Source organism: Bufo bufo, chromosome 3 (genome assembly GCF_905171765.1).
Source record: "Bufo bufo chromosome 3, aBufBuf1.1, whole genome shotgun sequence".
In the NCBI taxonomy this organism is placed as follows: domain Eukaryota; kingdom Metazoa; phylum Chordata; class Amphibia; order Anura; family Bufonidae; genus Bufo; species Bufo bufo.
Genome location: NC_053391.1, coordinates 486504661 through 486531260, shown reverse-complemented (window position 1 = coordinate 486531260; position 26600 = coordinate 486504661). Strand labels below are relative to the sequence as shown.

Below are 26600 nucleotides of genomic sequence, written 5' to 3'. Positions count from 1 at the left end.
CCTGTAGCCGATAGAAAAATCGGCCCAATTCTCCAGGAACCCAAACCCCTCCTTCCTACACCAGTTTTTGAGCCACTTGTTAATCTCCCTAATCTCCCATTGCCTTTCTTGTGTGGCTCGTGGTACAGGCAGTATTTTGGAAAATACTACCTTTGAGGTCCTTGCACTCAGCTTTTGACCTAAATCCCTGAAATCATTTTTAAGGACTCTCCACCTACCTCTAACTTTGTCATTGGTTCCGATATGGACCATGACCGCTGGATCATCTCCAGCCCCTCCCAGTAATCTGTCAACCCGATCCGCGATGTGTCGAACTCTAGCGCCAGGAAGACAGCACACTGTTCGGCGATCACGGTCTTTGTGACAGATTTCCCTATCTGTTCCCCTAATAATGGAGTCTCCCACTACCAGCACCTGTCTGGCCTGCCCTGCTCTCCTGGTTCCCTGCTTACTGGAGCTGACATTCCCCTGACTGGCAGAGGAAGTGTCTGGCTGCAGCAGTGCCGTCCCCGGACTGACATCCCCCTCATCTGCCAAACGTGCAAACTTGTTGGGGTGTGTCAGATCAGGGCTAGCCTCCCTGGCACTCTTCCCTCTACCCGCTTTCTAACTTTTACCCAGCTAGCTACCTCACTTTCCTCAGCCTCCTCTCTGTCACCCTCCCCCTCATCTACCCCAAAGAGTGCTTGCTCGGTGAGAAGCAAACTCTTTTGCAAATTATCAATGCCTCTCAGTGTTGCAACTTGCCCATTTAGAGACTCGATCTGCGATTCCAAACGGGTAATTTGCTCACATCTAGAACAAAGATATACACCCTTGAACTCCTGTTCCAGGACTGCATACATCATGCAAGATGTGCACTGGACTGCGTTGTAAATTGTGCAACACATACTAAATGGGGATTACAACAGTAAAAAAGTAAAACAGTATAAATTATTTAGATTCTGTCTGCTGTAGTCGAAGGACCACGTAAAATTAAGCCAACAACACACAAGGAAATTATATCCAACCTTAGTTCCCAAACTCCTTTTCTTAAACTCCTGGTTTTTTTGTTAACCTTTTGCTCATCAGTGTATGTAATAGGGCATCATATAAAACATGATGGCGACCAAAAGAGTATAGCCTTTTTTTTGCCTTAGTTGACTATGCTATTTTGTGTAGAGGCATCCAAAAAACAGCATACACGTTATTTTTTAACATGGCAGTCTATAAGCGATGAATGCCACTGTGTGCCTATAAAGTCTGAAAGAAATTCCTGCTGACAAATGTAAGTGGATGTACTTGGGATCAACCCACCACAAACTACAAAAAGTTTGTATATGAAACTAAAACATAATTTTTAATCAGATTTCTACTTTAAAAAAAATCAACATCATAGACATATACACAATGGACACCCCAAGTCAAATGTGCAAAAAAACAAAAAACACATATTCATGCGTAAACTCAATAACCAAAATTAAATGGTACAATTATGTTCACAACCTGAAACCGCAGTGCCACAACAGACCAGTAGTTATGGAATGATCTTACCAATATCCATGTATTACTCGTGTTTCTTAGGTCACCGGATATATTGAAAATTATAGCATAGGGGTCAGGGCAGTGGTTTCTTGCCCTAGAATGCCCTGTCAGGTCTATTTTTACCCTGGTAACCTCCTAAATACGGAGTCATGGCCCTGACAAGAGCGGCCCTGATCTGGAACCTTTCCCTGTTACCAAGGCCCTGGACGTCCCTTCCAGTGGGCAATGATAATAAGTCCTCAAAGTAAGGAGAAGTTAAAGAAAAGAGTCCCAAAGCCGTTTCAGGTTGTGGACATAATTGTACTATTTAATTTTGGTTATTGAGTTTACACATGAATATGTGTTTTTTGTTTTGTTGCACATTTGACTTAGGGTTCACATTGTGTATATGTCTACAGTGTCAATTTTTTTAAGCACAAATCTGATTAAAAGTTATATTTTCGTTTCATATACTCTAATTTATGCTGATAAAGTCGCCTTTGTCAGAGGCATCCATTGGAGGTATAGGTTGGAGAATGCTCCCAACATATACCGACATGCACTGCAGACATATTGCACTGTTCATAAGGACTGTGAGGCCTTAGGCTGGCTTCGCATAGAGTTTTTGCCTCCATCAGGTATTCAAACATTACACTGCGAAGGATACAATCACTTTAGTAAGGTACATTCACTGCTTTCCATTTGTTTCTCAATTTTTTGCTGTACAGATTAGCAAAGATCAAACAGGCTTGGAAAAGAGTCAAGGCCTGCCTGAGAAGAGTCAGGGGTATTTGAGCTCCAGCTCACCTCACCCACATAATTCACCGTTTTCTCCATTGTTGCCTTCTTTAGAGAAAACTGTCGATCATCAGCAGGTGGGTGGAGAGAGCAGGGGCTCAGGAATAACCATGACTCTTCTCAGACAGGGGCTAGTATACAGTAACTTCTCAGCAGACACCTGTTACTGTGATTCATGGGTGACAGACGCTGAAATCAGTTGATGACACTTTCCCTTCAAATCACCAAACTGTGTGATGTCAACTTTGAACGTGACCAGTATATACATTTAAATCTTTCTGGAAATACTGAACCTATATAACCAGGGAATCTACATCAAATAAGCACTAGAGTGTATTAAGTTTAAAATACTATGGGGGGAGTCATTTAGACTCCGGTCTTAATAACCCCTTGTGTTGGCCTTGGATCTGCCAAAGTTATATAGAGGTGTCAGGCATCTACATAACTTTGGCGCATCCACCGCTGGTCTAAAGGTAAGCCAGCTTCCTAGCTGTCTTACATTTAGACCATATTCCCCTACCCCACCCACGTCACTCCCACTTTTTAAGACCTGGAGTGATCAGGTAAAAGTCACAGACTGCAACATAAAGGAGCTATGCGCCGCAGTTTGTGTCAGACATACACCAGAAAACTGGCGTATATCTGATAGTAAATTACCACATATATATATATATTTTTTTTTATGGGAAGAACACGTTTAGCACAAGCTTGATTTAGTTCTCCATCCTTATTCCAGTAATAAGAAATTGTCGAGAATAGTTGCAGGTCTCTTGCATTATACATTTAATAAGCTATTAGGACAGTACTGGAAGTAGCATCACCACGCCCGAGGTATTGATTCTGAAGACATAAAATTCAGCATAGGTATCTCCTCTTTTTTGTCATTTATCTTTATTAAAGGGTAACTGTCATATATTTTTTTTTTTAAGTAATTGCCTTGGTCTCACTAAGTTTACCTTAGTTCCCTAGTCAATACTTTTCAATAGGTATTGAATTAACTAGTAATTGCAGCATTTCAGTGGTGCGGGTAAAACAGTGTTGCTAGTTGTCCTCCGTCTCCTATCTTCTATATACAGAAGACGGAGGACTTAGCAGTGGGCAGTCCTCAACGCTGCATGCATGCTACCGTTCGACCGCTGAAGTGACTTGCTTCTAGAGCAATGTAATTCCCGCTATAGGGCCTAATAAAGCGCCAAGGAGGAAGGGGGCGTGTTTAACTGTGAGAGAAGCCGATTGGTTGGGGTGAGGCTGCGCGTTCCCAAGATGATCCTAAGTCATTCTGGGTAGTTAGGGAGGGCGGTCTTAGCCTCAGGGTAAGGGCATCGGCGGCCATCTTTAGAAGATTATCAGAAAGAAGTCTTGTGAGGAGTGGTTGCTATGGACGGAATCTTATTAAAGGGATTCGGTCATGAGAATTTAGCCCTATAAGCTAAACATATGCCCATGTCCGTACTAATAACATGAATCCTAAACTGGCCTTATTAAACCTGCTTGTGGCTCTATTAGCCCAAAAAACTGGTTTTTATAACCTGTCAATCACCTACCTAAGGTGCCCAAGGGGTTTTCCGTTAATACCGGGTGCCTGGCCGCACCCATCGCCGTCTGGTGCCCAGTGCCGCCTTCCTCACCTCAGAGACAGGGAGGGCGGCGATTAATACTGGGAAGGAGGCGGTGGGCACCAGACGGCCGGGCACCCTGTATTAACGGAAAACCCCTTGGGCACCTTAGGTAGGTGATTGACAGGTTATAAAAACCTGTTTTTTGGGCTAATAGAGCCACAAGCAGGTTTAATAAGGCCAGTTTAGGATTCATGTTATTAGTACGGACATGGGCATATGTTTAGCTTATAGGGCTAAAATCTCATGACAGAATCCCTTTAAACAAGTGGTATGTGAACACAATAATTAGTGATTATGGATTATCACCACAGCAGCAACAACATATAGGAAAATTGAATTTTGAGTGAAAATATAACAGTTATCCTTTAAATGTCTGGATACAGGTCTCATTTCTTGTTCATGGTTTGGTGGATAGTTTGTAAAGCAGAAAATAGGTGATCTTCATGCCAGATACCTACCTCTTCATCATCATGACACATAGGCCTCCTTATCTCAAAAATGTGATGTTTAATTGTAATCATTTTCTTCTTTGTAACCACAGTAAGTGTCCACTGACTTTTATATATAGGTTAGCAATGCAAACTGTGTAGGTCACACATGCTTGCATGTGGTCAGCAGCAGTAGGTGCGTCACAGTCTGTCTCTGTTGTATTCTTATCTCTGAGTTATAAAGTCTTATCTCTGATTTAGGCCTCATGCACACGACCGTTGTGTGCATCCGCGGCCGTTGTTCCGTTTTCCGTTTTTTCTCGCTGACCCATTGACTTTCAATGGGTCCGTGGAAAAATCGGAAAATGCACCGTTTGGTTTCCACGTCCGTGATCCGTTTTTCCAGTCCGTGAAAAAAATATGACCTGTCCTATTTTTTTCACGGACAACGGTTCACGGACCCATTCAAGTCAATGGGTCCGTGAAAAATCACGGATGCACACAAGGTAGTCATCCGCGTCCGTGATCCGTGTCCATGATCCGTGTCCGTTTTTCCTATCATTTTCAATGCAAACTTGACTTAGTTTTTTTTTTCACTTTTTATGTCCATGGATCCTCCAAAAATCAAGGAAGACCCACGGAAGAAAAAACGGTCACGGAACAACGGAAATCAGTTTTGCGGAACGCAAAAAAAAACGGTCGTGTGCATGAGGCCTTACACTATTTTTTGTTTCAGGAGATTACAAAAAATATTAGGATACAGTCCAATACAGATCCCAGCATGCACTGAACAGGACACCCTTTTGGCATACATTCATCTATTAGACAGTATAGGCTTATCAGCATACACATCGGAATATTTTCCTGTGGTTTGGGCTGGCAGAGTACCACATGTCATAAATTTAGTCTTACTCATAGGCAGGGGTGGATTGGCCATAGAACTTGCAGGGAAATTGCCCAGTGGGCCAATGCCCAGGGGGCCGCCAGAGCCCTCCCCGCGGCTGGCCAGTGGGTTTTTTGGGATGTATTTTGTGATGGACTGTGGTATTTGGCTCTGTTGGGGTGGTATAATGTGCCTCAATATGGTATTACTGGCCTTGCCTTCCATCAATTTGGACCCAACTACAAAACAGGGCCACTTTTAGCGTACTTTCACACTAGCGGCAGGACGGACCTGACAGGCTGTTCACCCTGTCGGATCCGTCCTGCTGCTATTACGCCGGACTGCCGCTCTGTCCCCATTGACTATAATGGGGGCGGAGCTCCGGCGTAGCACGGCAAAAGGCCACCGGACTAAAAGTACTGCATGTCTGACATTTTAGTCCGGCGGCGGCCTCTCACCGCGCACTGCCGTGCTGCGCCGGAGCTCCGCCCCCGTCCCCATTATAGTCAATGGGGACGGAGCGGAAGTCCGGCGGCACGGCGAAATAGCGGCAGGACGGATCCGACAGGGTGAACAGCCTGTCGGATCCGTCCTGCCGCTAGTGTTAAAGTACCATTAGTATTTTTTCTAGGACCTCTAAGTTTCCAGTCCGCCCGTGCTCATAGATGCTGATGATTCACACTACTTTCTCTGGTTTTCTACTACTTCTGGGGAAACAGAAGTGAGAAGAGCTGATAACCCCTATAGCACATGTGGTCGCATACTGTAGCCTAAGAGAAATTTGCAGAGGAATTGCGCTGCACAGTATAAATTAGTCCCACAGATGGCCCTGAATTGGAGGCTTTTCTTATATGACAGGTGCAGGGCGAGGGGGGGGGGTCTTACTAATACAAGAATATTAGCGACTAGTATAGGAAGCATGTAACTACAGTGGCATGCTTGGGTAATAAAGCAAATTCTGGATGTATGCCAGTATGCCCCTGTGTATTCAGAGGTTAAGGTGTATATTACAGTTTACCAAGGCGTAAACAGATGCATCATCTTTATTCTGTCCCCTGATAATGACTGTATGCCACAGAGCACTCACAGGGATCATAACAACACAGCGCACTTGATGGCAGACAGGTTTTTAATTGCATGAAGTATGAATGTCTATCATCAGGAATCAGGGGACTTGTCCGCTCCAAACATGCTTCTTGTAATGCCTGGAACAACAGCTCTTTGCGGCTTCTTTGAGGAGTAAACAAGGAACTTGTCGGGCTGATATGATGCACTTAGTAAGGAAATAATACACTAGACTGTCTTCTCCCACGTGTGTGGTGATTATATGCCCATGGTCTAGAAAGGATCTGATTACTTTGACATAATCAACTGCAATGGACAATTCCCAGTCAACAAGTGGATGGGAAATTGTTGCTAGATCCTATGTCTTTATATTCTTTCCTGATGTCTGTAAGGGCATGTTCACACGACATATGTAGATAACACACTGAAAAAATCAGCGCAGAATCTGTGCGTTTTTTTTTTCCAGCTTTCTGTCCATTTCAATGGAAGAATCAGTGTGTATGCTGTTCCAAAATAGAGCGTGCTGCTTCTTTTTTCCATGCAGTTGTTTCAGTGTTGAAATAAGGCAAGTTTCGCCTCTCATTGAAATGAAAGGGAGGCTATTTAGAGGCGTTTTTTGGCACAAAATCCACACGAAACATGCGTGAAAAAACGGTGCCAATAAATGTCATGTGATATATAGAGTTCTTTATTCAGGGCAATAAAAAGAGTTGCATTGTCTAATTGGGGTTGTGACATAATTGATGTAACAAATGAAAACCAGGCCATCCTTAAGTACATGACAATCTCTTTCTAACAAAGCTAGAACCTCCCCTGTACCTCACATGGATCCAGAGATCTTCCTGATCTTTGCTTCAATAGCTCTGCTACATTTTCTTCAGACTGAAAGCTTCTAACTGTAGATATGGCTGGTAGCAGTTGAAGGATGAAACTGAACATGTGTGACCACCTCAGTAGGTGGACGTGAACATTACTATACAGATAAAACACCAGGAGGCACCATTATAATGAAGTATAGCAAATATCTCACAACTGGAGCAATTTTGTAACAGAAAGTAAATTACAAAAGTAACTCGTTTTTCATACTGAATTATATTAAAATTACATTTAAAGAGGACCTTTCACTAGTTTAAAAACTAAAAACTAACTATATCAGTGGGCAGAGCGGCGCCCAGGGGTCCCCCTGCACTTACTAGCATGTCTGGGTGCCGCTCCGTTCGCCCGGTATAGGCTCCGGTGTCTGCAGTTCCCTCTGTTGTACTGGGCGGAGTTTTTGTATTAGGGTTGTCCCTTGCTGCAGCGCTGGCCAATCGTAGCGCACAGCTCATAGCCTCATCCATCCACAAAACATTGTTCCAATACTCTTCTGGCTGGTCCAGGTGATCTTTAGCAAACTGCAGACAGGCAGCAGTATTCTTTTTGGATAGCAGTGTCCTCCTGATGGTGGACTAATTAACATTAGCATGAGAAAGGCCTTTGGTTGCTTACAGGTTACTTTGGGTTTGTTTGTGACCTCACAAACTATTACAGGCAATGCTCTTGGCGTAAGACCAGTCCTGGGGAGGGTAATAATGGTCTTAAATTTTAAGCACCAGTTTATCTAGTAATTCACAAAGAAAATATGGAGAATATGCTATTTTTATTTTGAATTGATATTTATGCATTTATATTTATGTGTATTTTTATAGCAACTAATAAAACATTTTATGTACTATCCATTGGTTGCGTGTTGGTGGCTGTAAGGCTGAAGAGTAGCGCCACTGAGAAATTCTGTATACATTTTATTATATTTTAACCACACAACCTTGCAGACTGAGATCAGTGCAGTGAGGCTCAATAGCCTTGTTAAAGGGGTTCACTGGACTTTTAATATTGATGTCAGTCAGGATAGGTCATGTATATCAGATCGGCGAGGGTCTGACACCCCGCACTCCCGCCGATCAGCCAGTGCCATACAAGTAAGAGCCCCATAGCAATGATCGAACTAGGCCCCCCACACAGGACAGAAGGGTTTCCGCCTAAACCCTTTTTAATGACCCTTGGGCCATTTTTTCCACCGCCTCATTTGCTAAAAGTTGTTCCTTTAGAGGGTAGAGTCCTGACCAAGTTTTCACCCCCAGTAGAAGAGATCCCAACTCGGCCCCCTCTTGCCCTGGGCCCCATAGCAGTTGCATGGTCTGCCGCTATGGTAGTTACTCCCCTGCGATCAGCTGTATGAGGAGACGGTGCGCACAGTGTGCAGGTGCCATCTCCCTTCTCTCTTCCTGTTAGTTGCTGCTTTGTCATAGAAATAGCAGCAGCAGGAAGAGAGACGGGAGTCCAACCCTGCCAATCTGATATTGATGACCTATCCTGAGGAAAACCCATTTAAACCTCTAGGGCTGTATTACCCTTTCAACGGGGCTTATATGCCAGCCCCAGTTCCAGTAAAAATCTGCAAGAAAAAAATATTGTTATAATGCTTCCCAATGGTCTTGTAAGACAGGGCTCAACAAATCCCAGGTCGCCATGGCGACCAGGAATTTAGTCCTGGCGCTTGGGTATTTGTCAGCACGTTTTCAAAGGTGCCCGGGCGATGGGTGCGGAGCTGCCGTTCTGTCCGGAGGCAGCACCGTTTGAAACAGCTCCGTCACAGCACACAATAGCAGAGACGCTGGCAGCTGGGAGGGGAGGGACTCGGGAGGAGTGTAATCTGATCCTAGAGTGGAAGCTGCTTCTGCCAGCCCCTCCCCTCCCCGACCACCAACCAATCAGAGCTGAGGCAAGGCAAGCACTAGCAGCTCTGAGTCACTGACACAAGTACAGGGAGTCTAAGTAAGAAAGAATCGAATGAGTCTCAGGTTAAAGGGCTTCTGTCACCCCACAAAACTCTTCTTTTTTTTTTTTTGGATAGTTACATTCCTTATAGCGCGATATAGGAGAATATAATCTTATCACTTACTTTCATGCGGCCGTTTCTTTAGAAAACGAAGTTTTATAATATGTAAATCCGGTCTCTACCAGCAAGTAGGGCGTCTACTTGCTGGTAGCCGCAGCAGAAAACCGCCCCCTCGCCGTGTTGATTGACAGGGCCAGCCGTGATCTCCTCCTCCGGCCGGCCCTGTCAGTATTTCAAAAATCGCGCGCCTCTGTTCATTCGGCGCAGGCGCTCTGAGATGAGGAGGCTCGTCTCCTCAGAACTCCCTCAGTGCGCCTGCGCCGATGACATCACCGAAAGAGAAGATGTCATCGGCGCAGGCGCACTGAGGGAGTTCTGAGGAGACGAGCCTCCTCATCTCAGAGCGCCTGCGCCGAATGAACAGAGGCGCGTGATTTTTGAAATACTGACAGGGCCGGCCGGAGGAGGAGATCACATCTGGCCCTGTCAATCAACACGGCGAGGGGGCGGATTTCTGCTGCGGCTACCAGCAAGTAGACGCCCTACTTGCTGGTAGAGACCGGATTTACATATTATAAAACTTCGTTTTCTAAAGAAACGGCCGCATGAAAGTAAGTGATAAGATTATATTCTCCTATATCGCGCTATAAGGAATGTAACTATCCAAAAAAAAAAAAAAGAGTTTTGTGGGGTGACAGAAGCCCTTTAAAAGAATCTAAAGATCCTACAGTTAGTGACTCATTCGATTCTTTGAGTTAAAAGAACAGTCAGTCAGACTCTAGAACAGTTTAGGCCTCTTTCACACTTGCGTTGTTGGGATCCGGCATGCACTTCCGTTGCCGGAGGTGCCTGCCGGATCCGTAACAACGCAAGTGTACTGAAAGCATTTGAAGACGGAACCGTCTTCCAAATGCTTTCAGTGTTACTATGGCACCCAGGACGCTATTAAAGTCCTGGTTGCCATAGTAGGAGCGGGGAGCGGGGGAGCGGTATACTTACAGTCCGTGCGGCTCCCCGGGCGCTCCAGAATGACGTCAGAGCGCCCCATGCGCATGGATGACGTGATCCATGTGATCACGTGATCCATGCGCTTGGGGCGCCCTGACGTCACTCTGGAGCGCCCGGGGAGCCGCACGGACGGTAAGTATGCTGCTCCCCTGCTCCCCGCTACACTTACCATGGCTGTCAGGACTTTAGCGTCCCGGTAGCCATGGTAACTATTCAGAAAAAGCTAAATGTCGGCTCCGGCAATGCGCCGAAACGACGTTTAGCTTAAGGCCGGATCCGGATCAATGCCTTTCAATGGGCATTGATCCCGGATCCGGCCTTGCGGCAAGTCTTCAGGATTTTTGGCCGGAGCAAAAAGCGCAGCATGCTGCGGTATTTTCTCCGGCCAAAAAACGTTCCGTACCGGAACTGAAGACATCCTGATGCATCCTGAACGGATTACTCTCCATTCAGAATGCATTAGGATAATCCTGATCAGTATTCTTCCGGCATAGAGTCCCGACGACGGAACTCTATGCCGGAAGACAATAACGCAAGTGTGAAAGAGCCCTTACACTGAGGCTGTGGCTGATGCTTTTGCAGCAGTGATAAGATTAAGGGACAGGAGCAGAGAGATAAGAGAAGTGACAGGACACAGTTTAGATTACAGTTTGAATTAACCCTTTAGGATCAAATTGGCTTCTCAAGGAGATCTATATGTTAAAGGCATCCCTTCTTCTGTCTCATTCAGTAGCTATAGAACTAAGGCTACTTTCACACTTGCGGCAGGACGGATCCGGCAGGCTGTTCACCCTGTCGGATCCGTCCTTCCGCTGTTTCGCCGGACCGCAGCTCTGTCCCCATTGACTATAATGGGGGCAGAGCTCTGGCGGCCTCTCACCGCGAACTGCCATGCTGCGCCGGAGCTCCACCCCCGTCCCCATTATAGTCAATAGGGGACGGAGCGGCGGTATATGTAACATGGTATACAGCATTATTGGGGGGGCTCTATGGAGAAGTGGGGGGGGGGCACTATGGGGGCACCTACTAGGGGCTTTATGACGCGGCTCCGCCTGGCTCCTAACTTTTTTAGCTGGCTCCTAGATTCCAAGGAAATTTGTCAAGCCCTGTTGTAAGACCTTAAGGAGGAACGAATGTCAAATACAAAATATAAAAAATAGACACAAAATAAAAAAGAATAATCTAATGAAATGCCACCACTAGTCCACACTGCAACTTCTGATTGACTTCTCCCTGCGCGCTGTATGTCATCAGCAGCCTGTACCAAGCTGTACCAGGATGAACAGGCGTGCTCACTGATAACTGTTCTTGACCTGGATGCCACCCAGATGACCATTCTGTGGTAATTTACATATACTGTAGCATGTAGCAGTTTATTAACTGATTTCTCTGTCTAGGTCAGATTTAGTGCACATGGGCATGTTCAGAAACTTTATTAGGTCGTATGGCGGTTTCGGTGCAAAGATCTGCCAGGTTCCCTTTAATTTAGCGCTATGAGTTTTTCAAAAAGTAAAGTAAGCCCATTCCAGTTCTGCAGCAGTAAATGTAGAGTCTGGTGTTTTTGTGCTGTATACTTGTTCTAGTCAGATGACATCTGCTTTCTTTGGTGTTGAGTAAAGGACAGCAGGCTTTTACTAAGATGATTTATCAAAGCTCATTAATTTCTTGTTGAATACATGGGTGACCTAATTTCAAGAGGTCACAATATGTCCACAGCAAAATTTAACATCACGCTTTAAGGGTAACGAGCATGACAAATATTTCACCTTTGTTTACTACAAGTATCTAATAATGATGTTTCCTTGGAGACCATTTAGCTTTCAATTTATAGGAGCTTTTTTGGCATTTTGCTGACATTTCAATAATTATTTATTAATAAAGTAATTATTCCCATAATCACAACTGGTCTTTGACCTGTCTCGTCTTGGAAAGCTGTAAGCGCAAATGCTTTTAGCTGCTACCATTATCGAATGTAATCAATTAAAATTAGTGTAGCCAGAGAGTACAGATTGTGTTATTGCTGCATGGACAGGAGTCGTTTTTATCGCATACTGTACTCTGATTGCTGAAGGCGTCATTACTAGGGGAAGTCCAAGCAGCATGCCGTGGTAAGGCTGGCCCAGAGCTGTTGCGCACATCTCACCTCCTAAGCTCCTGCTCCGTCATGGATCTGCAAAAATGGATCCGTTACAATAATACAACCGTCTGCATCCGTCATAAACAGATCCGTTTGGATTATCTGTAACATAGCCAAGACGGATCCGTCATGAACTCCATTGAAAGTCAATGGGAGACGGATCCGTCTTCTATTGTGCCAGATCGTGTCAGAGAAAACGGATCCGTCCCTATTGACTTACATTGTGTGCCAGGACGGATTTGTTTGGCTCAGTTTCGTCAGCAGCGTTTTGGCGTCCGCCTCCAGAGCGGAATGGAGACAGAACGGAGGCAAACTGATGCATCCTGAGTGGATCCTTTTCCATTCAGAATGCATTAGGGCAAAACTGATCCGTTTTGGACCGCTTGTGAGAGCCCAAGACGGATGTCACAAACGGAAAGCCAGTGTGATAGTGGCCTTAATTAGAGACAAGTGGAGGAGGACCGAACATGGCAGCTATTAATGGCCACCACAGAGGTACAGCTTCGGGGGAGATATTTTGTACTGAGGCAGTATTTTGTGTAGTGCTGTGGTATTTGGTTCTGCTAGGACGTTATTTTGTGCTGCACTGTGGTATTGCTGAATCCACCTGCTTGTGTTGACCCACCTTCTTTCAATTTTGACTTACCTACAACATGGGGGTTCCTAGTCCACCCCTGTTTGCCGACCTTAATAGACGGTTTTACATACATTGTACTCTGCACATGTTGCAAGTTTATTTTTAAGAGGTGTGGTCCATATAACTTACACTTTTACTCACAAATATAAACTTATGTTATGAAAATTTGCAATTTGGTGCAAAGTTACATGAAGGTGTCTGCGTGTATAAAGTGCTTAGTGGTATTTTGACAATGTGTTGGGTGTCTACTTTCAGAAAATATATGGGTATGGGGATTAGCATGATTTTTTTTTAGTAATTTAGGTTTTATTTTTAGATGTCAAAACTCCAAAAATTGTCCTGTCTACCAGAGGTGAAAAATGTCCTCCTGGTAGCAAAAGGGTTAAAGGTATTTTGTCACTTGGATTGAAGACTATTGTTAGAGTTGAGTGAACCTGCCTTTTGGCAAGTTCAAGTTTGGGTTCAGGGTTTAAGTGAATTACGTAATGGATTCCGTTCTCACAGAATCCATCACTTAATTCAATGCCGGCATGCCGCATAATACACGTGTATGGCCAGCACCGAGGGCTCTGTTCTGTTGGCCATACACTTGTATTATGACGGCATGCAAAACGGAATATCTCTAGAGGCATTCTGTTTGGCATGCCAGCATTGAATTACGTTATGGATTCCGTGAGAACGGAATCCATTACCTAATTCACTTAAACCTCGAACTTGAATCTGCCAAAAAAGGCAGGTTCGCTCAACTCTACCTATTATCTGCAGTCCTGAATGAATAGGACTGCAGATAAGGAGTCTGTATCGGGACTGTTTATTTCCATGCTACCCATTTTCATGACTGTGTGCTGACAAAACTCCACTGAAATGCATTGTCTGGACTGCTGAGCTTGCGCTCAGGAGGACCTCTCCATTATCTGTGTCCAGACAGTGTCATTCAGCAGAGCTTTGCCAGCGCACAGTGGGGGAATGAGGGGCAGTATGAATATAAAAAATATATAAAGTACTGATCCTGACTCCTTATCTGTAGTCCTAACGCTCGTTATGAATGAATTGCCAGCAGTTTGCGATAAAGTCTAACAGTTGGAAGGAGGGGTGGGGGGTGGTCCTGGATAGTATCCGATATTTATACAGAGAAGGCTGTCAGTCACTGTTAGGACCGCCCACTAAGGCAGCTGAGCTCAGAAATAGCAGAGATTGTAATGAATAAGTTACACATTGTGCTACATCTTTTCCCATAAAACCATGTACCAATCTGCTCAGCTCCTCCTGCTCTATGACATGTTGCCTGCAGATTGCACATCTGACAGACTCCCTTTAAATGGGTATATTGGTAAGGCCTCTTTCACACGGGCGAGTTTTCTGCGTGGGTGCAATGCGTGAGGTGAACGCATTGCACCCGCACTGAATCCGGACCCATTAATTTATATGGGGCTGTGCACATGAGAGGGGATTTTCACGCATTACTTGTGCGTTGCGTGAAAATCGCAACATGCTCTATATTGTGCGTTTTTCACTCAACGCAGGCCCCATAGAAGTGAATGGGACTGTGTAAAAAACACAAGCAAGTGCGGAAGCGGTGCGATTTTCACGCATGGTTGCTAAGGAGATGATCGGGATGGGGACCCGATCTTTATTATTTTCCCTTATAACATGGTTATAAGGGAAAATAATAGAATTCTTAATACAGAATTAGGTAAATTAGGGATGGAGGGGTTAAAAAATAATAAACAAATTTAACCCACCCCATCCACTTGGTCGCGTAGCGGATCTCCTCTTCTTTCTTCAGGACCTGGGTAAAGGACCTTTGAGGACGTCACTGCGCTCATCACATGATCCATCGCATGGTCCATCGCCATGGTGATGGACCATGTGATGAGCGCAGTGATGTCATCAAAGGTCCTTTACCCGGGTCCTGAAGAAAGAAGAAGGAAGAGGAGATTCGCTACGCGACTAAGTGGATGGGGTGAGTTAAATTTCTTTATTATTTTTAACCCCTCAATGGACATTTTACTAAGCATTCTGTTTTAAGAATGCTATTATTTTCCCTTATAACCATGTTATAAGGGAAAGTAATAAAATCTACAGAACACCTAACCCAAACTTCTGTGAAGAAGTCCGGGTTCGGGTCTGGGTACCAAACATGCCGATTTTTCTAAAGCGCGTGCAAGACGCATTAAAACGCTTTGCACTTGCGCAAAAAAATCTTGCATTTTCCTGCGACGCAACCAGATTCTATCTGGCCCTCACACGCGACGCCCGTGTGAAAGAGGCCTAAGGGTAATAGGATAAGGGAAAACTATTAGATCAGTTTGGGTCCTACTGCTGGGACCCCGCTCCCCCACTGATCACGAGAATCAGCCGCCCCCCTTTGAAATGAAGAGATCAGTAAATTGAGCATGTGCATCTCTGTGGGATCTATGTGAAATAGCTGAAAGAGCTGTACTCCAGCAGTCAGATAGGCATGAATGGAGCAGCCCTTCATTTTGGGGTTCTGCGGGGTACAGGCCCCTGTTTTTATAATTAGCAGGGGTCCCAGTAGAAGGGACCATTGAACTTGAATACCCCTTTAAGGATGTAGCTGCTTTGCTTGCTGTTGTTAACCAGACCACTATAACATCACTCGACCACCATAGAAATGAAGCATTTGAACTTAGCAGCTGCATTTTCTGAACGGATTTATTCCTGACCTTTTCTCACTATGGCTATTTTGGGCTAGTTGTCTTTTAGGGAAAGGACCAACATTATTCTGTCTGCCTTTGCAGATAATGAAATGTGATGCAGCACAGAGGGGAGAATATCACATAATAAACATGATCTGGTGGCTCTGGCTCTATATATAGCAGCCAAAACCTCAGCCCTCGACTGTCAGCGCTGTGACCAGACCCAAATGATGACTCCTGTGTTGTCAGGAAACAGAACCCAGCTGTTTTCCCACATACAGCTATAAGAGACAGTTAGCATGCTCCAAATAAGCCGAATATTGCTTTCAAGTCCATTATGCAGAACACTAGTGCCAACCTGTGCTTATCTTGCTGGGGGAATCAGTAGTGATTGGGGTTGTCATAGTAACCACCAACATGAGCAAAATCTGATGTTAATCCAGATATAAATGAGTTAAATACCTCTAGGTGAATGCCATGGATATTGCCACCGGTACCCTGACTGTATTTAACTGTATTTGTCTAATTCAGTCTGGATAGCAGGAGGAAAAGGAGTATTATTTAAAGATGGCCTTTCATGGGTCCAGACATTATAAAAGAAGTATCACGTTATGTAAGGCATAAAGCAGGGATCTAATAGCGCTTACTATTTTTCCTGGGCACCGCTCCGTTCACCCGCTGTGCCCCTGTTAAATTCTCCTGCCTGATATGCTAATTAATAGCATCGGTACAGGGAGGAGGAGACGCCAGGGTTTCTCAATGGGCGTCTCCTTCTCCCTGTCTGTAGCGCGGTCCAATCACAGGGGAGAGCGTCACAGTCAGGGAGAAGGTGAGGTTTTTTTTTCTCCCTGACTGACTCTCTCCGCTGTGATTGGACAGCGCTACAGACAGGGAGAAGGAGACGCCCATTGAGAAACCCTGGCGTCTCCTCTTCCCTGTACCGATGCTATTAATTAGCATATCAGGCAGGACAATTCAACAGGGGCACAGCGGGCGAACGGAGCGGCGCCCAGGAAAAATAGTAAGCGCTATTAGATCCCTGCTTTATGCTCTACATAATGTGCTACTTATTTTATAATGTCTGGACCCATGAAAGGTCCTCTTTAAGATTTTGTAATGGAGTCATAGACACTAATATGTCATATGGATGTTTTAGAGACACATTTGTTATAACAATCATTGTGAGTTAAAGTAAACTCCACCTGATATATTGAAGGGGATGTCTACTCACGGACAACCCCTGTGGTCCGAGAGTTGCCCTGGTGGTCAGGCAAATCTTAAAGAGAACCTGTAACTTCTCCGGACATCTACCGTACATGTATTTCCCATGTAATAACAATTGCAGAGCATCTATTCTTATGTCTGTATCATGTACCATTCCTTTATTATTCCTGCTAGAAGTTAAGAATGAATTTCCAGCAGTCTATAGGTGAAACTCGAAAATTTTGAATATTGTGCAAAAGTCCATTTATTTCAGTAGTGCAAATGAAAAGGAATTGCATTAATGCAGCTTAAAATTAGAATATTGTGAAAAGGTTCAATATTCTAGGCTCAAAGTGTCACACTCTAGTCAGCTAATTAATCCATACCCCCTGAGCAAAGGGTACCTCAAAATTGTGACTTTGGGGTTTACTGTAAGCCATAATCATCCAAATTTTAACAAATAAAGGCTTGAAATATCTCACTTTCTATCACATATGTTAGTTTCACCTTTTAAGTTGCATTACTGAAATAAATGAACTTTGCACAATATTCTAATTTTTCGAGTTTCACCTGTGTAGTAAAAGTCCAGCTGGGTGTTACCAGTTGGGGGGGGTGTCTCTGTGCAGTCTGACACTATCCAATCAGTGCTGCTGGTGTCAGGTGTGCACACTCCAACTGGAAACACCCATCCGGACCTAAAAGAGGACCTTTTACCGGTCCTGACATGATCACGTAAATAGCTGGCAGTGTAGGGCATACCAAAGTCATGTTACAGCGCTTACTATTTTTCCCTATGTGCTGCTCCGTTCCCCCGCTGTGGCCTCCTGTTGTGGTTTCCCTCCTGGTATGTAAATCCATACCACAGGGAGGAGGAGATGGCCGTGTTTCTCAAGGGTGTCTCCTTCTCCCTGGTTGTGGTGCGGTCCAATCGCAGCGGAGAGCGTCACAGTCAGGAGGAAAAAAAACTCACCTTCTCCCTGTGCCGCTCTCCGCACCACAGCCAGGGAGAAGGAGACGCCCCTCGAGAAACACGGCCATCTCGTCCTCCATGTATCTCTGATATGAATTTACATACCAGGCGGGAAATCATAACGTGGGGGCACAGCGGGGGAACGGGGCCTGCCTAATTCTGTTGCCCCACCTTCTGTCAATCTGGACCCCCTACAACATGGGGCCACTTTTAGGATTTTTTTCCAGGGCCACTTCCTAAGTTCCAAGTCTGCCCCTGACTACAACATATGTGTCAGGAGAGGTGAAGGAAGATGTCTTGTTTAGCCTGTATGTGGTGTATTTACAGCTTGTGATGCTCATCCCGTCCAGACAGGAAGATGCAGATATGCTGTAAAGCAGGGGTTCTCAAGTACTTTTGGTAAAGGTCCACATACCTGACTCTGCTGTAGGATGAAGGTCCGAACTGCAAAACAAAAACATATATAAAAAGGGACAACACCATTGGCGTGTAGCGCCTCTTTATTATTATTTTTTTACAATAATCCACACCTCCAAGCCCACCTAATATCCTTTCTGCTGACCAAACAGTAAGAATGTCCTTTCAGTGCTCCCTGACAGTAATGACACCCCTTTAATGCCCCTCAGACAGTATGATATCCCTTTAGTGCTCCACAGAGAATGATACCCCTAAGTGCACCCTCACAGCAGGGTGATCCCTTGGTGCCCTCACACATTAGGATGCTCCTTAGTTCCCCTGACACATTGTGATGCCTCCTTAGTTCCTCCCCACAGAGTATGAATACCCTAAGTGCCCCCTCACAGTAGTAATGCCCTATCTGTGCCTCTTCACAGTTGTAATGCCCTCTTTGTGCCCCCTTCATAGTAATAATCCCCATTGTGCCCCCTTCATAGTAATAATCCCCATTGTGCCTCCTTCACAGTAATACTGACCCTTTATATTAGTAATGTCGATTGTACCCCCTTCACAGTAATAATGCCCATTGTGCCTCCTTAATAGTAATAATGCCCACTGGGCTGCCTTAATAGTAGTAATGTCCATTGTGCCCCCTTCACAGTAATAATCCCTGTGTCCCCTCCATAGTAGAAATCCCTATTGTGCCCCCTTAATAGTAGTAAGGCCCATTGTGCTCCGTCACAGTAATAATGCTCTGTGTTCCCCCTTCATAGTAGTAATGCCCTCTGTGCACTGTGCCCCCTTCAGAGTAGTAATGCCCTCTGTGCACGGTGCCCCCTCCATAGTAGAAATGCCCATTGTTCCCCCTTCACGTTAGCAATGATGTGTGCCCTCTCCAGAGTAGATATGCCCATTGTGCCCCCTTCACATTAGCAATGCCCATTTCGCCCCCTCCATAGTAGAAATCCCCATTGTGCCCTATTAATAGTAGTAATGCCCTCTGTGCTAGTAATGCCCATTGTGCCCCCTTCACAGTAGTAATGCCCTCCGCACTGTTCCCCCTTCATAGTAGAAATGCCCATTGTGCCCCCTCAATAGTAGAAAGGCCAATTGTGCCCCCTCTTCACATTAGCAATGCCCATTGTGCCCCCTCCATAGTAGAAATGCCCATTGTGCCCCCTTCACATTAGCAATGCCCATTGTATTTCCTCCAGAGTAGAAATGTCCATTGTACCCCCTCCATAGTAGAAATGCCCATTGTGCCCCCTCCATAGTAGAAATGCCCATTGTGCCCCCTTCACATTAGCAATGACGATTGTGCCCCCTCCAGAGTAGAAATGTCCATTGTGCCCCCTCCAGAGTAGAAATGTCCATTGTGCCCCTTCCAGAGTACAAATGCCCATTGTGTCCCCTCTGTGTTAAAAAAACAAACAAAAAAAACCACAGTAACTACTTACCTTGTCCCGCTCCTGAAGCTCACAGTCCTCTCTCCCCTGCAGACACAGATCGCGCGGCAGCACTGTGTGGGCGGAGCTTGTGCAGATTTCCATGAAGCTGGCTCCGCCCACACAGGCCGGCAGCGCGATCTTTGCCTGCAGGCTGAATGGTAGAGCGCGAAGAAGTCTTCCTGCTTCACCATTCAGAACGCTGCCGGCCTGAAGGAGGGGAGAAGCGCAGGGATCTGAGTGGTGAGTGACAGGAGCGCAGCTCCCTGCGCTCCAGCAATGAGCGCTTCCTCTGTATTGATGGAAGCACTAATTGCTTCTAGGCTCTGGTACCCCGTGACCCCGGACCGCCCCCTTCCTTAGCACGCCACTGCGCAGGGGTCCAGACAGCTGACAACCATGGTCCAAAAGTTGAGTACCCCTGCTGTAAAGTATTCATCTCTGGCAGGGACACTCCAGGAATGGTATGTCTGTTGTCCTTGGCTACATGTCCACTTCAGGCCTCAAAATAATCCTGCTGAATCAACTCCTGGGCAGGTAGATGAAACCGTATATACATTGTGGTCAAAGAGCTTGAGTAAGTGCACAGTGTAAATACCTGATTAGTCCGGCTCACTGCCATAAGATTACATATCCTGTTAACCACACTCATTTATTTGACTTCATCTACATATATCCATCTCTATAGTGGCAGCATTTTATTTATTTTTTTCGCCTGGAGATTAAAGGTATTATCCCATGACTAATGTAAAAAACAAAAATCAAATATATCATGGCAATCTCTTTAGAACAAAGCTAGACCCAGCCCTGTACCTCACATGGATCCACAGATCTCCCTTTTATTGCTTTTCTTCTGCAGCTCAGGGGGCGTGTCCATACTCTCCCTATCACCGCTCAGGAGGCAGTTGAAGGATGAAACTGAGCATGTGCGGCCTTCTCAGTGAGCGGACAAAGAAATAAGAAAAAAACAAACAGCAGGTGGCACTATACAGATATATTTCATTCAATAATTTTTAATTACAGGCAATTACAAAAGTATTTAGATCCAAGTGCTGGTTTGAAAACTGTAGAATGTTTTTCGTGGGACAACCTCTTTAAGTTTTTTTTCTCTTAGAAGAAATAATGCTAAATGAATACTAAATCCTATAATATGACCCAGAAAGAATCTTATCAGATTGCCATTGACCAAAACCTAGCAGCGGTGACCTGTCAGTGGCACAGGGGGCATTTCCTGTGTTTAGAAGTCAGCAGGGGCCTGAAATGAAGGCAGTGGATCAGTTACTTGAGTATGTGAGAGGATACACACTGCTCTGGGGTAGTGGGGGCGGTTATCTGCATTCTGATTGGTCTTGTCTATCTCTGGTTAACTGTATGTGAGAGGATACACCTCTCTGGGGTAGTGTGGGCGTTATCTGCATTCTGATTAGTCTTGTCTGTCTCTGGTTAGCTGTATGTGACAGGATACACACTGCTTTGGGGTAGTGGGGGAGGTTATCTGCATTCTGGTTGGTCTTGTCTGTCTCTGGTTAGCTGTATGTGAGAGGATACACACTGCTCTGGGGTAGTGGGGGAGGTTATCTGCATTCTGGTTGGTCTTGTCTGTCTCTGGTTAGCTGTATGTGAGAGGATACACACTGCTCTGGGGTAGTGGGGGAGGTTATCTGCATTCTGATTGGTCCTGCTAGTTCATGTGAGGAGAGCAAGGGGTTATGGGAAGTGAGAGAAGTACAGGATGGCCTCAAGGACAGGGCAAAGATCACCACAGGAAGTGCAGCAGAGGCCATCTTAGAAACATGCTGAAATAGAGGCACAGAGAATCAGAATACAGACATCAGAAAGGTAAAAATTACCTGAAAAATAAAGCTTCATGAATATCTTCCCTTCAGGATCACATTAGTTAGGAATTTCATTTATGGTAGTGAAATGGCAGTTACACTTTAAATATAAATTAGCCATGCTCCAAGCTTTTACCATATCTCTGTGTCAGTTTGGTCCCTAAAACTTCCCATACACATTCAATAGTGAATAATCTTTTGGCAATAGCTTTCTCTCCCAACTCCCCCATATACATACGTGTTCAGTTTGGCTTTATGGTGTACCATTCCTTTGCAGTGAAGGTCCAGATGGGTGTTCTCAGTATGGGGTGTGTCCATTCACAGTCTGACATAACCCAATCGGTGCTGCCCATTGTCAGACTGTACAGGAACACACCCCTCGATTGGTACCAGCTATCTGCACCTTAATTACAAGCTGCTAGCATTCATTCATAAAGTTCTAGGAATAATAAATGATTGGTACAACACCGAATTGTTATTACATGGGAAATGTCTGGAGAGGTGACAGGCCCTCTTTAAAGGGGTTGTGTCACTTCAGCAAACGGCAATTATCATGTAGAGAAAGTTAATACAAGGCACTTACTAATGTATTGTGATTGTCCATATTGTCTCCTTTACTGGCTGGATTCATTTTTCCATCATATTACACACTGCTCGTTTCCAGGGGTTGCGATCACCGCTGCAGAGCAGATACAAGGTGGCTGGGATGGGAGCTGCTACACATGCATAGATATGTGCTCCCACGGTCAGCCCTTTTTCCCATGGTATGCAAACACGGCCACCGCTGATGGATTGCAGGGTGGTCGTAACCATTGAAACGAGCAGTGTATAATGTGATGGAAAAATGAATGAAGCCAGCAATGAGGCAACATAGACAATCATAATACACTAGTAAGTACCATATATTAACTTTGTCTACGTGATAAATGCCATTTGCTGAAGTGAGACAACCCCCTTAAGGCCACAATATGAAACAGATGTCAGGGAAGAGAAGGATTAGACAAACAGAATTTTTTAGCCCTTTTGTCCTCGCAGGAGAAGAGCTGAGCACAGTGACTAAAACAAACACCTACCTCCAGTCCCAGTCCCTGCGATCAGTTCTTCAGTTCAGATTAGGAACATGTATGGAGCAGGTCTGATGAGCTTTACTCGTATGAAGGGTCAGATCCTTTTCAGTAGTTGTATGCATGCTGCCTTTTTGTATGTGTTTTACTTTCCTTTGTCTTTTATGATAGCCTCCACACAAGATAGACAGCGGCACTGGTTTTAGTTATCTGTTTGGTTTTGGTTTATTCGTTTTTTGAATATTCATTCTGTAAGGGATATTGAGGAACCGTTTCCCTAGTTACTATGGGAACACATTTTGTATGCTGCAGATATGCGGTGCTGTAGACAGGAATTATTTAAGGGATGTATCCACTTGATCTGTGATTTCTGGATTTACACGATAAGGTCCAGAAAGGTTGCATATGTGGCCTTTGATGGCAACGTCTTAAAATAGATAGCTGCATGATCAAGTGCGAGGTTTCTTAGGGTAATTGGCAAGGATGCTTGTTACGAGCCTTGAGTTTGTATCTTGCTAGCTTCTCTGTTCTATGTAAGGTGTTTTGCATTTTAGCATTTGCTTAGTGTTTAGGCTTTTACGGGCAAAAAAAAAAATACCATGGGGCTAAAATTTTGAAGCCGAACATCGTGTAAATGATCGTTAAATCGAGCGAAACGACGCGATTATTGAGCAGTGTACAAGCAATGAACGATAGAGCGACAACTGACAATCGGTAGATTTCTCAGCCATCGCCTGCTAGCTAGTGGAGGAGACCGCTGCTATTACATGCAGCGATCTCCACCGCAGCATGGGGAGGAACGATCGTTATGCCATCGCTCTTCCCTATGTTGTCTAGTTGTTTGCTGGCGGCAGATCGTAATTAGCAGGTGTGATACAGCCTTAAGGTCGGATTATTTGACTTTTGTGAAGCCTTTTTTGATCTCTAAATGGTTCAGATCTTTCATCCTCCCTGCTGGTTTTTATTGGGATATTGTCTGGAAGCGAATGGTGGATCTTAGCGAAAACATCAGATGCAAACTGGAAATGGTCCTGTAACATTGGCCATTCTATGTTTGTGGTCATTGAGTATGAAATCAGGAACAGAAGCAGGTCTTCACAGCCCGAAGCTCAGGGCATATATGTATCATCTATATACAGTGGATGACGGCATGTGAACTGAAAGTTCCTTATTAAAGGGGACTTGTCAGCTCCCATATGCTGCCCTCATGACTCACAAAAGCCCGCAGCACGTGCCAGCAGTACGAGAGATGATACCAGTGAAGCACGCTGCCCCCGCCCTCCCTCGCCTCTGGATAATGAGTGACAGCTTTCTTTTCTGTGTGCATAGGCTTCATCTTCATTTCTGTCGCCGAGCTGGTGACCAGTACTCTAAAAGTACTGAATGCCATCACAGGAGTGACAGATTGCTGCCATTACACTCTGCTGTCCCGAGTGAGTGCAGCAAATGGGAGCTGACTGGTTACCTTTAAAACTATTGTACGGATTAATTCACTTAGCAGAGGGCCCCTTTCTCTCCATCAATAGACCGTCTACTTCTCAGTTAGTATCCCCCTAATGTCTCTCCAAGACTCTAGCGGTAATTGTGAGCTATGAAATTTATTACTGCAATCAGATTCGTACTGGCCCACAAGGGAACAGGTGAAGTAAAGTGGTCCCCGAGCCCCCATACCCTGAACAAGTGGCATGTGATACAGTAGACAGACTGCGCTACATATAGATAGCGTACAGCGTCTCTCTACACTGAGCGGATCCTTTACATTTACTCTATATCTTTAAGGTGGGGAAGGGCCCCTTTCCAGCTGGCCCCTGTGCAGATGACTACTATGGCAGAATAATGCTTACAGTGGGATTCATTGACTCCGAGCACAGTGTAGAGCGATGACACCCAGACATGGTGAAAGTGATTGCTGACTGTGCGTGTCTCCCGGTCAGCTGCACTGGTGGGGGTGAGGGCACCTTATGCTGCTCATGCTTTCCTATGGAGGATAATAGTGTTAAACCGACAGGAGTTGCTATAGTACTTGTTGCAATTACAATGTAAGCCCCACCAATCCTCTTTCTCCACAGCCTTTTTAATAACACCATAAGATTTCCTTAAAGGTACAGGTGAGAGATGACTAAAACATTCCTAATAAATTGAGAACCATCCTAAACTGTATAGACATAGTAGATAGGATTGAAAAAGACAGGTCCATTAAGTCTAATTTACAGAGCTACTGAGGTGGTCTCCAATTACCCTGCATTGTGGGAGAATTCCTTCCCGACTAGAATACATGCCTGAATCTAGTAGATATAACTTGGGATAGTTTTACCCAGCCTCCCCCCGTTTGAACTTGTTTGATGAATCCGCCTCTTATGGCAGAGAGTTCCGCAGTCTCACTGCTTTTACAGTAAAGAAGCAGCGTCTATGATGATGATACTTTCATTCCTCCGGAGTAGAGGATGTTCTCTTGTCATAGTTACAGGCCTGGGAATAAAAAGGTAATTAGAAAGATCTCTGTGCTGTCCTTACACATATTTGGACATTGTTATTAGATCGCCCCGAAGATGTCTTATTTTCCAGACTAAATAAACCCAAGTTTGTTAACCTGTCTTGGTACTGCAGTCCACCATGCCCTTAAATACCCTGGTTGCCCTCCTCTGCACCTGCTCTACTTCAGTTATGCCCCAAACTGTACACAGTATTCAATGTGTAGTCTGATTAGTGATTTATATAGAGGCAAAACTATGGGGGTTATTTATCAAACTGTTGTAAAGTAGAACTGGCTTAGTTGCCTATAGCAACCAATCAGATTCCACCTTTCATTTTCCAAAGGAAAAATGAAAGGTGGAATTTGATTGGTTGCTAAGGGCAACTAAGCCAGTTGTACTTTACAACACTTTGCTAAATGACCCCCTGTGTTGTTGACATGGGTGTATATGCCTTTTTTGATGCATCGCTTCATTTTATTTCCCTTTGCAGCAGCTGCTTGGCATTGATCACTGAAGTTATGTTTACTGTCCATCGGTTTACCAAGTCTTTTTCAATGGCAGTTTTACCCAGTGCTCCACTATTTAAAGAGGACCTGTAAGCTCTCACTTTTCTTGTCACTGTTCAATATTTTACTGCATCGTGTGGAGCAACATAAATTGTGTGCTACATTCTCCCCTATGTGTTCCCCTATGTTTATCTCCTCCTGACTTTTTTCAAACTGGGGCAAAGGAAAACTGGCTTAGTTGCCCTAAGTAATCAGATTCCGCCTTTCATTTTTCATAGTTTCTTTCGAAAATGATAGGATCAATCTGATTGGTTGCTAGGGGCAACTAAATCACTTTTCCTTTGTACCACTTTTGATAAATTTCTCTGTGGTTTTACTGATTTTTAAGCATGGTTGTAACATACTTTTTTTTATGGAAATGTTTATTTTTACTAGAAAAGAGGCTGCAAAGAGTCTCCTTAGCTACATTCTTGACAGCCTGTCTTCAGTGTCTGCTGAATGCTGAAGACGACTATTTGGAACATAGAGAGGCACGCTTCTCAGCCTGCCTCTTATCTTACTGCCCCAGCCCCTAGCTCCCTGTATGTGCTTTAATGGTCTCTGCCTGCGTCCCTGCCTATCTGACTTGTTGACAGCACTGACAGCTCTGCTCAGTTATCTCTGTTAGCTTAATTGGTGCATCCAGTTTCAGAGCTTCTGTAGCGCATCCAAAAGAGGGCATGGCTTAATGGGAAAGGGTGTCGCTTTGTAGGAAAGGTGTTGCAGCCTAAGATGCAATGTTTTATACTAAAATAACGCCACCAGAAAATCTCAAAGTAAGCCAACCAATAGTTGGTATACAGTTACTGTACTTTCACAACAGCGTCTTCCCTTTCCGCTATTGAGATCTGTCATAGGATCTCATTAGCGGGGAAAACGCTTCCTTTTTTCTCCACATTCATTGTCAATGGAGACAAAACTGAACTGAATGAAACGGAATGCACCAGAATGCATCGCGGGCAGAATAACGCTGCAAGCAGTGTTTTTCTGTCCACAATGTGGTGCGGAGCAAAAAGCTTCCGTTCTGATAATACAGCCGCCTGCATCCGTTA

At 44.8% G+C, this 26600-nt stretch overlaps 1 protein-coding gene across 8 annotated transcripts in view; it reads left to right on the top strand.

Moving 5' to 3' along the window:
- MBNL2 (muscleblind like splicing regulator 2) overlaps positions 1-26600 on the top strand; it is a 204909-nt gene that overhangs the window by 28142 nt on the left and 150167 nt on the right. The window lies entirely within an intron of this gene.